This window comes from Ovis canadensis, chromosome 3, assembly GCF_042477335.2.
Source record: "Ovis canadensis isolate MfBH-ARS-UI-01 breed Bighorn chromosome 3, ARS-UI_OviCan_v2, whole genome shotgun sequence".
NCBI classification, from domain to species: domain Eukaryota; kingdom Metazoa; phylum Chordata; class Mammalia; order Artiodactyla; family Bovidae; genus Ovis; species Ovis canadensis.
In genome coordinates, this window is record NC_091247.1 from 90,702,408 (window position 1) to 90,714,832 (window position 12,425).

The window sequence follows — 12,425 nt, forward strand, 5'->3', positions numbered from 1 at the left end:
TATCGCCTTGCTTCCATGGCTGCCTGGCTTTCCTCCACAGGCATTTTGCACAACAATCTCCTCCTTCATATCCCCTTGATCCATCTCTCAGCAGTCAACAGCAGCCCTCGCCCTGGGACTGCTGCTGCTGCTGCTGCTGCTAAGTCGCTTCAGTCGTGTGCGACCCCATAGACGGCAGCCCACCAGGCTCCCCCGTCCCTGGGATTCTCCAGGAAAGAACACTGGAGTGGGTTGCCATTTCCTTCTCCAATGCGTGAAAGTGAAGTCGCTCAGTCGTGTCCGACTCTTAGCAACCCCATGGACTGCAGCCTACCAGGCTCCTCCATCCATGGGATTTTTCAGGCAAGAGTACTGGAGTGGGGTGCCATTGCCTTCTCTGTGGGATTGCTGCACGATCCCTAAATTCCAGCTCCTAGCTGCTGTGCCTTCCAGGAGACCTGCATCCCTGTCTAGGGTATGTATGGCTGTGGCAAGGACTTCTGATTCTCATTCCATTTAGGCTGCCACAGATCAGCTGTTTTATTCCCCCCCTTAAATGTTTCTCCTCTGACTCAGACAATTGTCCCGATGTGGGGACCAGACCCCTGCTTCAGTTCCCCCACCTGCTGAGGGCAGGTCCAGTCCTGCTAACACTCCTGCTCCCCGCCACCCCCCCCCCACCCAGTTCCTTTGTCCTTCGAGTTTTGCGTGGGTCTATATTATTATTTTTCTCTGATCAGGTACTCCTGTCCATTATGAGCTGGTGTTCTGCACGCACTTCTGTTTTTAAAGATATATTCCTTATGTATCCATGAAGAGAGATGTACTCCATGTCCACCTACTCCTCTGCCATCTTGTTCTCGAAATCAAAGAATTAGACAAGTTCTGACATGGTAGGGACCTCAGAGCTCATTTTACTGATGAAATAAACAAAGCTACAAGAGGTACAGAGCCTTGTTCAAGGTCTCGTAGTTGGTTGTGGAAGAGCCAGATATCAGGATCAGGAAGGTAGTCTAAGATTCCAAGTTCAGAGCTCTAAGGAAGGGCAGGTGAAGTGGCTGTGATGTTGCTTTCTTGTCCCTAGTGAAATTTAAGGCCAGTACAATACCAATCAGCTCATCTTCTGCCTAGAGTCTCTACACCATCCCACCCCACCCGCATAGCAGGCCGAATCAATTGGGTCCTCTTTGTTTCCACAGCACTGCGGTCTAGATTCTGCTGAATTACTTACCTTGTTGTAACACGGTTAGTTTGGCTCACATCTTCTGAGCTAGCTGTGGAGTCAAGCACTACAAGTTACTCATGTCTGTCTTCCCAGGGTCAAGCACAGTGCCTGGTAAAATAAGCATTGAGCCCATGTTTATTGTAAAGATGAAATAATGACAATTTTCTTTGGCCTTTAAAATCTTAGCTGAGGCTAATTAGTGTCATTCCAATTCTATGTGGATAAAATCTATACAAATCATTTCCCACTTTCAACTGCTTTCCCTCTGTTCCTTGCCCACCTGTGGAGGAGACGGACACAACCCCTCAAGGATACCACCTGGTAGGCACTTCTGGTTCTCAAAGGAAAGGGGCTAAAATGGACCCTGCTGGGTGTGTTTCCCAAGACCCACCCCTTGCAATTTCTCTCTGGGTTTCCAAAGGGTGGGAGGAAAGGGCTGTTTTCTCTTCTAAGAGCGGGACATTCCACCTGGGGCTCAGGAGCAACGTGACATCCTGTTGTGTGTGTGCCCCAGGAGGCCCCAGGGTTTTTATAGCTCAGAATAATCTGTAGGGGACTATTAAAGCCACAGGGGAAGGAACCAGCAGGGATCACCCCTTCAGAGAGGAAGAGGAGTTTGATAACAAATAGCAGAAAAATGATTCATCATTTAAGGGCATTTGAGTCTGGGAATGGGATGAAAAGTTGAGATGCCTACAGGTTGAAGGAGAATTTTTTAAAAATCTTAGGTGCTTCCTTAGGAACACTTTCTTACCCAGGCCTGAAATCCTACAGGATAAGAGTTCCCTTTGCCTCTCTGAAGCCATCCATCACCTACTGCTCCACCCAGCGCTCCTTCCACTGAAGCCACACTGGCCTTGCTGGCCCCAAAGTTCCCCAGACTCCCACAACAGACGTTCTTTGTACTTCCTCTAAGACAGAGGAGTTCCTTCCCCAAGATATTTGCAGGCTTTTCACGCCCTTACTTCTCTGAGGCCTTTGCTCAAATATAATTCCAGGATATGCCTTCCTTAATGTTATGGGAAATAGCCTCTCTCCATCACTCTCCACCTAACCTTAGAGAGTTTCACTAACATGACATTATACTTGATATTACTGTCTCCTCACTAGAATGGAAGTTCTAAGAAAATAAGGAATGTTGTTTATAAGATTGCAGCTGGATCCTAGCACCTCATATACTGCCCAGCACCTACCAGTACTCAGTAAATATTTATTGAAGGAATGAATGAGTAAGATATATACACTTGAGCCTGACTTTCTGCTTCAGCCTTTGTGACCTGGGACTCATTAATGCTAAGTAACCATGAGTCTGATAGAAGACTTGTCCTAAGGGATTCTGAAGGTCTTCCCTGGTGGCTCAGTGGTAAAGAATCCATCTGTCAATGCAGGAGATGCAGGTTTGATCCCTAGATTGGGAAAATCCCCTGGAAAAGGAAGTGGCAATTTACTCCAGTATCCTTGCTGGGAAATCCCATGGACAGAGGAGCCTGGTGGGCTAAAGTCCATGGGGTAGCAAAGAGTTGGACACAACTGAGTGATTAAACAACAAGGGATTCTGCAGGAGAATCTCCTCTACACTCACTTAAATTTCCTGTTGTAAACTGAGAAGTGTATGTTTTCCTTCTAAGCAAGAGTATGCAAGACTGTGGGCAATTCAGGCATGGTGGAAGGGACTATGGCCTGGGAATACAGGTGATATTCTGGGTAATATTCTTGTGGATACCTGGGCCTTTCTTTAACCTCTCCAAACCACAGTTCCTCATCTGTAACATGGAGATGGAGTTACAGTCTCATGAAAATTGGATGTCAGGCTTGACACAGAACAAAGAATCAATAGATAGCAAGTTTATTGTTTGGAAAAGGAGATCAGAAGTGGATAGCATAGAAAGGGAGAGTTAATGCAGATGTGCTGGGACTGAAAGCGTTTTGCTGGGAGTAGGGTCAATAAGGTCAATAGGTAAAACACACTGTGTTTTCTATGCAGTAGCAAGTAAACTGAAATTGAACTTAATAAAACAATTCCATTTAAGTATCATCAAAAATAATAAAATATTTAAGAATAATTTAACAAACTAGTGTACAGTTTACATTGTGAAAGCTACATAAAATTGTTGAAACAAATTAAAGATTTAAATAAATGGAAAGATGTCTCATAGTTATGGTTTGGAAGACTTAATTTGCTCTCCAAATTGATCTACACCTTCAGTGCAATTCCTATCAAAATCCCTGTCTAAGTCTCCAGATCCTGTTGAGGATGGGAGAGCAGATCCCTGTTAAACTTGAGATCACTGCAGGTCAGTGTGGCCAGTTTTTCTAAGAGAGAAGCCAAGAAAAACTTCAGCATAAAAGACCTTCTTAAAGTGGACTGATTGGAAAAACAGTTAAGGCTGTCCTCGAAAGCAGGGCTTTATTGTTTTCTAACTAATAGATTTCCCCTTCTACCCCCACCAAATTGTATCAGTTTGAGCCTTTAGAGCCCTTTCTGCCCAACACAAGGGTACTTTGAGCCTGGTGCCTTCTGGATGCCCCCGACTCCCATTTGACTGACGCAAACTCAAGCATCCCCAGGAGAGCCTTGTACCAAAAACAGGGTGGTTTGAGAGTTACAGGACCTGGGTTTAAATTCCTATATATGCAATCTTGGCCAACTCAGCCTCCTTGATCCTATTTCCCTCTTTTATAAGAAAGGCTAATTCAGTGGTACACTGGTAAATGCTTAACAATTCACTCTCCATTTGCCAATTTCTGTGGTGTAAATACTCTCAGCATGGCCAATTTCTAGCCACCAGTGGGTTGGGAATAGACATACACAATTAGTTCTCATGAGCTGGTAATAGCTGGCTCCAGTAACACCTCTTGATACTCAGGTTACAGGGTTGTTACGATGATTAAATGTGAAATGTATGAAAAATAATTAATGGTGTGCTCTAGTAGAGCATCAGTAAATAAAACACCTATTGGACGAGGTGCCAAAAAAGGTATTTATTTTAGGCCCACTTGGTGGGGGGTGAAGTTTAGGCCAGTTAACTGACAAAAAGATGGTGGAGTGGGGAAGAAAAATAGGAAAAAGAGAATGAAACTGAGCTCCTATCTCAATATGTGTGCATAGGAGGGCATCTTCCTGAAAAAAGTCCCACGATTTCTGGAGCCTGGTGGGCACCCAACAGATGGGTTATCTATGGCAGTGTTTCTCAAACTATCATGCATCAGAATTTTCTGGAGGGCTTGTTAAAACAGATTGCTGGCTGCAAGCCCAGGGTTTCTGATCTAGTAGGTATGGGGTAGAACTAGGAATTTGCGTATCTACCAAGTTCCCAGGTGATGCCAATGCCCCTGTTTGGGGCTCACACTTGGAGAACACCTGAGTTATGGCACTAGCAGCCGGAAGAGCTAGAGATGGAGTTTTCTCTGTCTCGGCAGGCATCTCTGGCTCTCATACTACAGGGTTCAGGAATCTAATCCTCTTCTTGCCATTCTTTGCTGCTGGGCCAAAGATGATTGATTACATATGGCAGGAGGCAGTGATCTCTGAAGGTAAGGCAAGATGATTTATGTGTGCTCATTTATTATTTTTCTTGAACATGGATTGTAAATCTGCTTCGGAGGGCAGTTGTAGCCACAATGACATTGTTTTCTTTGCCATAAACAACTTTCTTCCCATGTTTCACTGGGAAACCACAGGTTGAGGAATAGAATTGGGAGAGAATGGATCATCTCAGAGTGTGAGGGCCAGTGAATGATCAGACCCTAGGTCTGTATTACCCACAACCAGCCACATGTGGCTATTTAAATTTAACTAAAAGCAGTTAAAATCCAAAACTCAATTCCTCAGTTGTACTACTTTTTAAATCCTCAGTATCCACATGTGGCTAGTGGATATCACACGGGACAGCTCAGATGTAGAACCTTCCCATCACGGCAGGAAGTTCTATGAGATAGTGCTGGTCCAGAGAACTAATGAGGAGGTGGAGAAAGCATTGAGAAGGAGGGAAGCAGTGATATATCTCAAGAAGTGAGTTTCTGCTCCATCAACCAGGCTGGGAAGACTTTGGAGGAGATTTAACTACTCTGTAGTCAATTTGTATAAACTACAGTGTTTTCAATTCAATGTCCAAAAGCGAAAGTAGTCTGCAGGTGTCCCAGCCCTTGTCCAGCTAAGTCATTTTGCAATTAGGGCTTGAAAAGCATAACTGGCTCTTGGACTGAATGATTTGACTGCTTTTCTAGTCAACATGTTGTTTCTCATACAGTTTCTTAGTCCTTGAACTCAATGTCATGGCCTTTCTGGGAAGAAGGGTGTCCCAGGAAAAGTAGATGGGTGCCCTTAGACAGAGGCTATCACCTATCCAGGAATTGCCTGCCCATTAGCTCTGTGTGGCTGCATGGTGGAGCAGGGCTTCTGGTCTATTCCCACTCAGTCACCAGGACTTTGCTACGCTGATGGGAAGGCCAACCTCCTAGGGGCCCTAGCTGAGCCTCAGGATCTCATTCGGGGTGGGAGAATAAAGCCTTGGGTACACTTGAGATTATACGAGTTAGCGTGGCCATTTTTCTCCAGGAAAGAGAGGATCCAAGAAAACCTTGAACATTTAATACTTTTAAATACTTTAAACTCTCAAATGACACAGCCAACTCATGCAGTCAATTTACTTTTCTCCCACACCTACTAACACTGATTCTGCCTCCAAAATCCCGTGCCTTTTTTGAAATTAACAATGTTGTATTAGTTTCAGGTGTGAGCAAAGTGTTTCAGTTATACATATACATGTATTATTTAAAAAATTCTTTTCCCATTTTAGAAAATTCCCCCATCTATTACAGAATTTTGATCAGAGTTCCCTGTGCTACACCATGTCTTTTTCTCTGGAGGTTTAGATGAATTCTAAATTTACATATAACTTTTCTCATTTGACCCTCCAAGATCTACTGTTTCTGATGCTCCATTGCAGCAATTTCCTCCAAAAAAATCATTTCAGTCTCTGGGTTAGGAATAGCATTTCCAGATTCTAGAGATACGCGGAGTTTAAATAAAAGTGTATGCAAAGGAGCCCTCAGATTTGGAAGAAAGCAGCTGAAGAAGGGAAGAGAGAAGAAGAAACCCAGACTAATTATTTGCTGAAGTAAAAGGATCATGTAGAAAAGTTGAGGTTTTAAAGTGTTTAGTGACATGGGGCAAAGAGCAATCATTCCTTATCTGCACACAATGAATCTTTCTTTCTAAAGCTTTTCCTATATGATCTTATTTTGATCCCTTCTACACTCCTGTGCAGTAGTAAGTGCAAGTTATCCCTGCTGCTGCTGCTAAGCCGCTTCAGTCGTGTCCCACTCTGTGCGACCCCGCAGACAGCAGCCCACCAGGCTCCGCCGTCCCTGGGATTCTCCAGGCAAGAACACTGGAGTTGGTTGCCATTTCCTTCTCCAATGCATGAAAGTGAAAAGTGAAGTCGCTCAGTCGTGTCCAACTCTCTGCAACCCCATGGACTCCAGCCCACCAGGTTCCTCCGTCCATGAGATTTTCCAGGCAAGAGTACTGGAGTGGGGTGCCATCACCTTCTCCAGCAAGTTATCCCTATTTCATAGCAAAGGAACATCACTCAAAGAATAACAGTTCTAAGAGTAAGAATCCCACTGCACCCCAGGCCAATTAATTAAGAATTTCTGGTGATAGGGCCATCAGTTTTTCAAGCTTCCCAAGTGATTCCAATACGCAGCCAAACAAAACAACCCACTTCTTTAAAACAGTGCTTTTGAATATGTAATATGCAGAGGAATCATCTGGGGAACCTTGCTTGCAGGCCTGAGACTCTGCATTTCTAAAGCTCTTTCAGGAAACATATCTGGTCTGAGGCCCACATTGGGAGTGTGCCTGGCTTCAGAGTCATTTTGGGGGGATAAATCTAAATTCTTGGGCAGTCTTCAGTGAATTCGTATGTAAATACGTGTGTGGAGCGGATAGTCTGCGGGGAGGAAGCATCAGGATAATCACAGGGTCCTTTTAAAGATTCTGTGTTGCCCACAACAAGGAAACACAGCATGTTCTAGTTATGCTTTTGTTGTTTCAGTCACCCAGTCATGCCCGACTCTGCTAGAATCTCCTATAAAAAAGAAAAGTCCTCTTCGTAAATGCCTTGGAAGATAACTGGTACGCATCTAATGACGGCTGGCCTCCGCTCTCAAAGACAGGTGAAAAGCTGGTGATGAAATGAGGGTAAGCATTAGTTATATCTATTCCACATGTAACCTGCCTTGATCAATCAAGGCCATTTTAATTGTTGCCACAGAATACTCGGCATGCCCTGCAAGTGGCAAGTAGCCTGATAGTAAGCTGCTTGCCCGAGGTGTTTTCCAGAAACTTGTCAGCTGAACTGATTAATACAGGATGGGACTACTGATCCTTCAACTAGGCATGCGCAAGCGTTCACTTGATGGGCTGAAAGTGCGGAGGGTTTTGCTTAGTTGGGCCTGCGCAGAAAGATGACCATGATTGCCGCACCTTTCCCCAGTCGCTGCTCCCCACGCTGGTGATGTTGCCTATGCTCTCTGATTCTTTGTTCATTATGTCAGATATGCCAAGCGTCTGTCTTCCCGGGGGCGGATTTGAGATTTGTTCTCCAGTTTCCTTGCTTGGCTGCCTTGCCATCAAGGCCCCTTTGCTGCAGAGCTCTGTGTCTCCACGTTTTGACTTGCTGTGCAAAACAAACCTGGGTTGGTGATAGGTCTGGTGAGGGCAAGTCTAGGAGGGAAGTTCATAGGGACCTTTCACCCGTGGCTCCTCGCTCCTGGCCGGTACCAAGAGTCTGCGAATGAGTTGGAGGAGCTGCCTCGTCCATGAGTTCCGGAGCCATCCCTGGCTTTCTCCGGTGACTTCCTGTGGACCTTCAGAGCTTGGTTTCGTCCTGGGGCAGAGAAACGGGTTTCTGGGTGCGCGTTTGGAAGCGTCCTTCGTGTGAGTAACTTCGTTAAAGAATCGCACCTGTTTTTAAAATGTCTGCAGTTCTGACTACATAGTAGGTTGGTGGCCCAACTGGGCAAAAAGTTTGTTTCTGCCTGGATTTTGGCAGACAGCATACAAGATTACAGCTGCTGAGCTACTTATTACCTGGGTTAAAGGTCTGGGGCTCTGCTTTTTGGTTTCCAGCTTGTTTTTATGTGTCAGTTTGTGTCTGCTTGAATTGTTAAGAACTGGCTATTGGGGAATAAATAGCCTTGGCTGGGCCCACTAGAAAGCTTTCATTGCCGAGATATCTAGAAGCAGAGCTCCTTCAAGAAGGGAAATGTCCATTCAGTTTCCTCTTGCAGCCCTCTCTGCAGCATTCTCCAAAACTGGAATGTTCAATTATAAATCTGGGGCAAAGAGAAAAATGGTATTTCTGGTAACACTGCATGGCCACAATAACTTTTGGCCTCCAGAGCAAAATCCTCTGAAAATGGGCCCTTAAATTACAATACAATTTTACAACTACACGTATTTTGCAAATGGGGAGAAAAATGGGATGAAATACTTATGTACAGTCCTGTATGTTGTATCAAAATTAATGTGTGCAAAGAAGGTAAGGTTATGATCCAACAGGAAGGAAAGGCAAATCTATTTTTCTTGATTCTAATGAAAAGAAAGATGACTTGCTTGTTAGTTCAGCTGAACACTCAGAAGGCTCCTCCTCCCACCTTACACGATGCTACTTTGCTGCAAGGGCCTGAACCTAAGGCTGAGTATCCCCTACTCCTACCCTAGTCTCTGAAGGGGGAGAAAGAGTGGTCTTGTCCCCTCATACCTGTTAGGGAGCTACCCAAACTCAGGTGGGGAGGTATCCATTAAGTCAGCATGAATGCTGAGACTGAGCAGCTGATGGTATTGACCTGGGTCCGCTCCCCTTTTTCAGCTTTAGATTTATTTCATTGGAAGAACATGTCAAGAGATGACCCAAAGAGAATGGAAAACATTTTTTTCATCGATTTTTTTTTTTTTTTTGCAAACCACAACCCAACCTAGGCAAATGTTCAAACTGTATTAAATAACCTCCTCCTCCATTCAGAAGATTGTATAACGGTGCTAGATAAAGCCAAAGGCAAGACGGCTTCATAAAGAAACTCCTGGCAACCCATATTGGTTGCTGCAAGAGTAGCTGTGTTAACAGATCCTAATAAAGTACAGTAGGTAAAACAGAAACCAAATTAGGATCTTGCAGAATTTCTAGAAAAGTCTTTAAATCCTATAGGCAATATACAGATCTAGATCCTGAAGCCCAGAGAATTTATATTTGTCTTTTACATTATGGTTTATTACAAGGTACTTAATATAGTTCCTTATGCTATATAGTAGGACCATGTTGTATATCCATTCTATATGTAATAGTTTTTGCACCTTCTGGTCCCAAACTCCCAATCCAACCCTCCCATCCTCTTCTCCTTGGCAACTAGAGAGTTTCAATATGGTTAATGACTTTTGTTCACCAGAGAGGACCCCATACACAGAAGAAACTGCACAAGGTGGAGGGGTTTTAGGACTGCCTGTGTCTCTTACCGACTAGGTTCTTGGCCTCCTTAATCAGTATAAATTGATAAGAGGCCAGATAAGAAATTGAGACAACGCTTTTTTTTTTTTTAGTTTTTTATTTTTTAAATTTTAAAATCTTTAATTCTTACATGCGTTCCCAAACATGAACCCCCCTCCCACCTCCCTCCCCACAACATCTCTCTGGGTCATCCCCATGCACCAGCCCCAAGCATGCTGCACCCTGAGACAATGCTTTTTAAGACTCCTGCTGCAGCTCCAAGAAGTAAAAACAAGTAACAGGTTCCTTTACTTGCTCCTCAAGAAGAGGCACAGAGAAGGCAATGGCACCCCACTCCAGTATTCTTGCCTGGAGAATCCCATGGACAGAGGAGCCTGATAGGCTGCAGTCCATGAGGCTGCTAAGAGTCGGACACGACTGAGGGACTTCACTTTCACTTTTCACTTTCATGCATTGGAGAAGGAAATGGCAACCCACTCCTGTGTTCTTGCCTGGAGAATCCCAGGGACCGGGGAGCCTGATGGGCTGCCGTCCAACGGGTCACACAGAATCGGACACGACTGAAGCGACTTAGCAGCAGCAGCAAGAAGAGGCGAGCTGGTTCTTTATATGGGATGAGGGTAGGGGTGTGCCCAGGGGTCGGGTTGGAGGGGTGGCTTGGGTGGTTTGCCCATGCCTTTGGTGGTAGTGTGTGCAAGGGGCATTCACTGTACCCTGCTCTTGTTCCTGGTTCTTCAGAAGAGGCATTTGGGTTCTTTTGGTCTTTTTATGTTGTGTTGCCTATAATTTGCTCCAGTTGAAATTATTTGTAGTCCCTTATAGTTTCTCTGTATTTTTTTGCTGGAGGAGACATTTGTCCAGATGTCAGTACGACAGCAAAGGGTCCCAGGTTTCAGCCTGTCTCATCTCAGTTTGTTGAAACTGCCTGCAAAGTTTTTAATGGCAGCCATCAGTTTCAGGAGCAAAAGAGAAAAATAGGCTACTAAACAGGCTACTCTGTTTGCAGCTGTCTTAACACAGGGTAGAGCCAGATCCCATTAGGGACCCCCACAAGGGACTCAGTAAAAGTAGGAGGCCCCAAGCCCCTCAATTCCACTGGAATGGGGTGCCCATAGGGGCAGTGCATATTCCAAACTGAAGGAACCCTGGGAAGGAGACTGTCCCATCCTAAATAAGATTCTTGAAGGTAAACAACAGGTAGCACATCAGTTGTTTAGTCACTCAGTCATGTCTGACTCCTTGTGACCCTGGGGACTGTAGCCCTCGAAGCCCCTCTGTCCATGGGATTCTTCAGGCAATGATACTAGAGAGTGGACTGCCATGCCCTCCTCCAGGGCATCTTCCTAACCCAGGGATTGAACCCTTGTCTCCTGCATGGAAGGCAGATTCTTTTACCACTGAGTCACTGGGGAAGCCATCAGACACCCACATAAGTGAGAACGAAAGTGACCAGGAATGACAGCAGGGTCCAGGGGTTCCTTTAAATCCCATAGAGTATATCAGTACCTCTCATATGGCCCCCTAGGTGACTATGATAGTAGAAAATCAATTTTTGCACTTTCCAATCCATTGGGGGACCACTTATTTGGTTTTATCAGTAAATACCCAGGTTTCTATATTTCTGTGACTGTTAGTAACTGGAGTATCCAGATAAATCTTGCAAAAGCCCTTTTTCCAGCTGCTAGACCATCAAAAGGGGAGACCCATCTGAAACCTTGCTTTCTATACATGCCTGAATGCCCCATTCCCTTTCTGGGATGAGATTTACTAACTAAATGCCAAGTTAACATTTGCACCTGGATGAATGGACATTGAAGTACCACCAGAGCAGGCTTATGCATCATGGACTCTTTTGCTCCAGCCACAAAGAAAACAGTTAGCAACCACTCTCAAAGAGATACTACAGAAGATAAGTCTAGTATTGTAAAGTAAAATAAATAAAGATAAGTCCAGGGAGATCAATGAGACTCTGTGCAAGTTACACTTAACTCTGGGGCAAAAATTCCAAACTTAAAGGAGTAGGCAAAGCTTGGAGTTTAACCCCTGCTAACCAACTTTCTTGAATATGTTTTAATTTTTTTTTAATTTTAATTTTTAATTTTTTAAATTTTAAAATCTTTAATTCTTACATGCGTTCCCAAACATGAACCCCCCTCCCACCTCCCTCCCCATAACATCTCTCTGGGTCATCCCCATGCACCAGCCCCAAGCATGCTGTATCCTGCGTCAGACATAGACTGGCGTGAATATGTTTTAATATGTCCCTGCTGGTCACCTTGCAATACTGTACTCCAGTCCAGAAACCAGGCACAAATGAATATTAGTTTCTGCAGGACTCGAGACCAAATAATCAAATTCTAGAAGATTTCATCCAGTAGTCGCTAAACCATGCACTCTGCTCACTACCCTCTTCAGAGATTTTTGTTGGTTTTTCATATTGAATTTGAAGGAAATCCCCCATTCCCTTTTTTGGGTATACCCTTCAGTTTTGAATCCCAGGAGTTGTTTGCTTTTGAATGGAAAGGTCTAGATACAAAAGGTAAACAGTACTGTGGGGACTTAGGAATTCTGGTTTGATTCCTGGGTCAGGAGAAGGGATAGCTACCCACTCCAGTATTCTTGAACTTCCCTGGTGGCTCAGCTGGTAAAGAATCCACCTGCAATGTGGGAGACCTGGGTTCGAACCCTGGGTTGGGAAAACCCCCTGG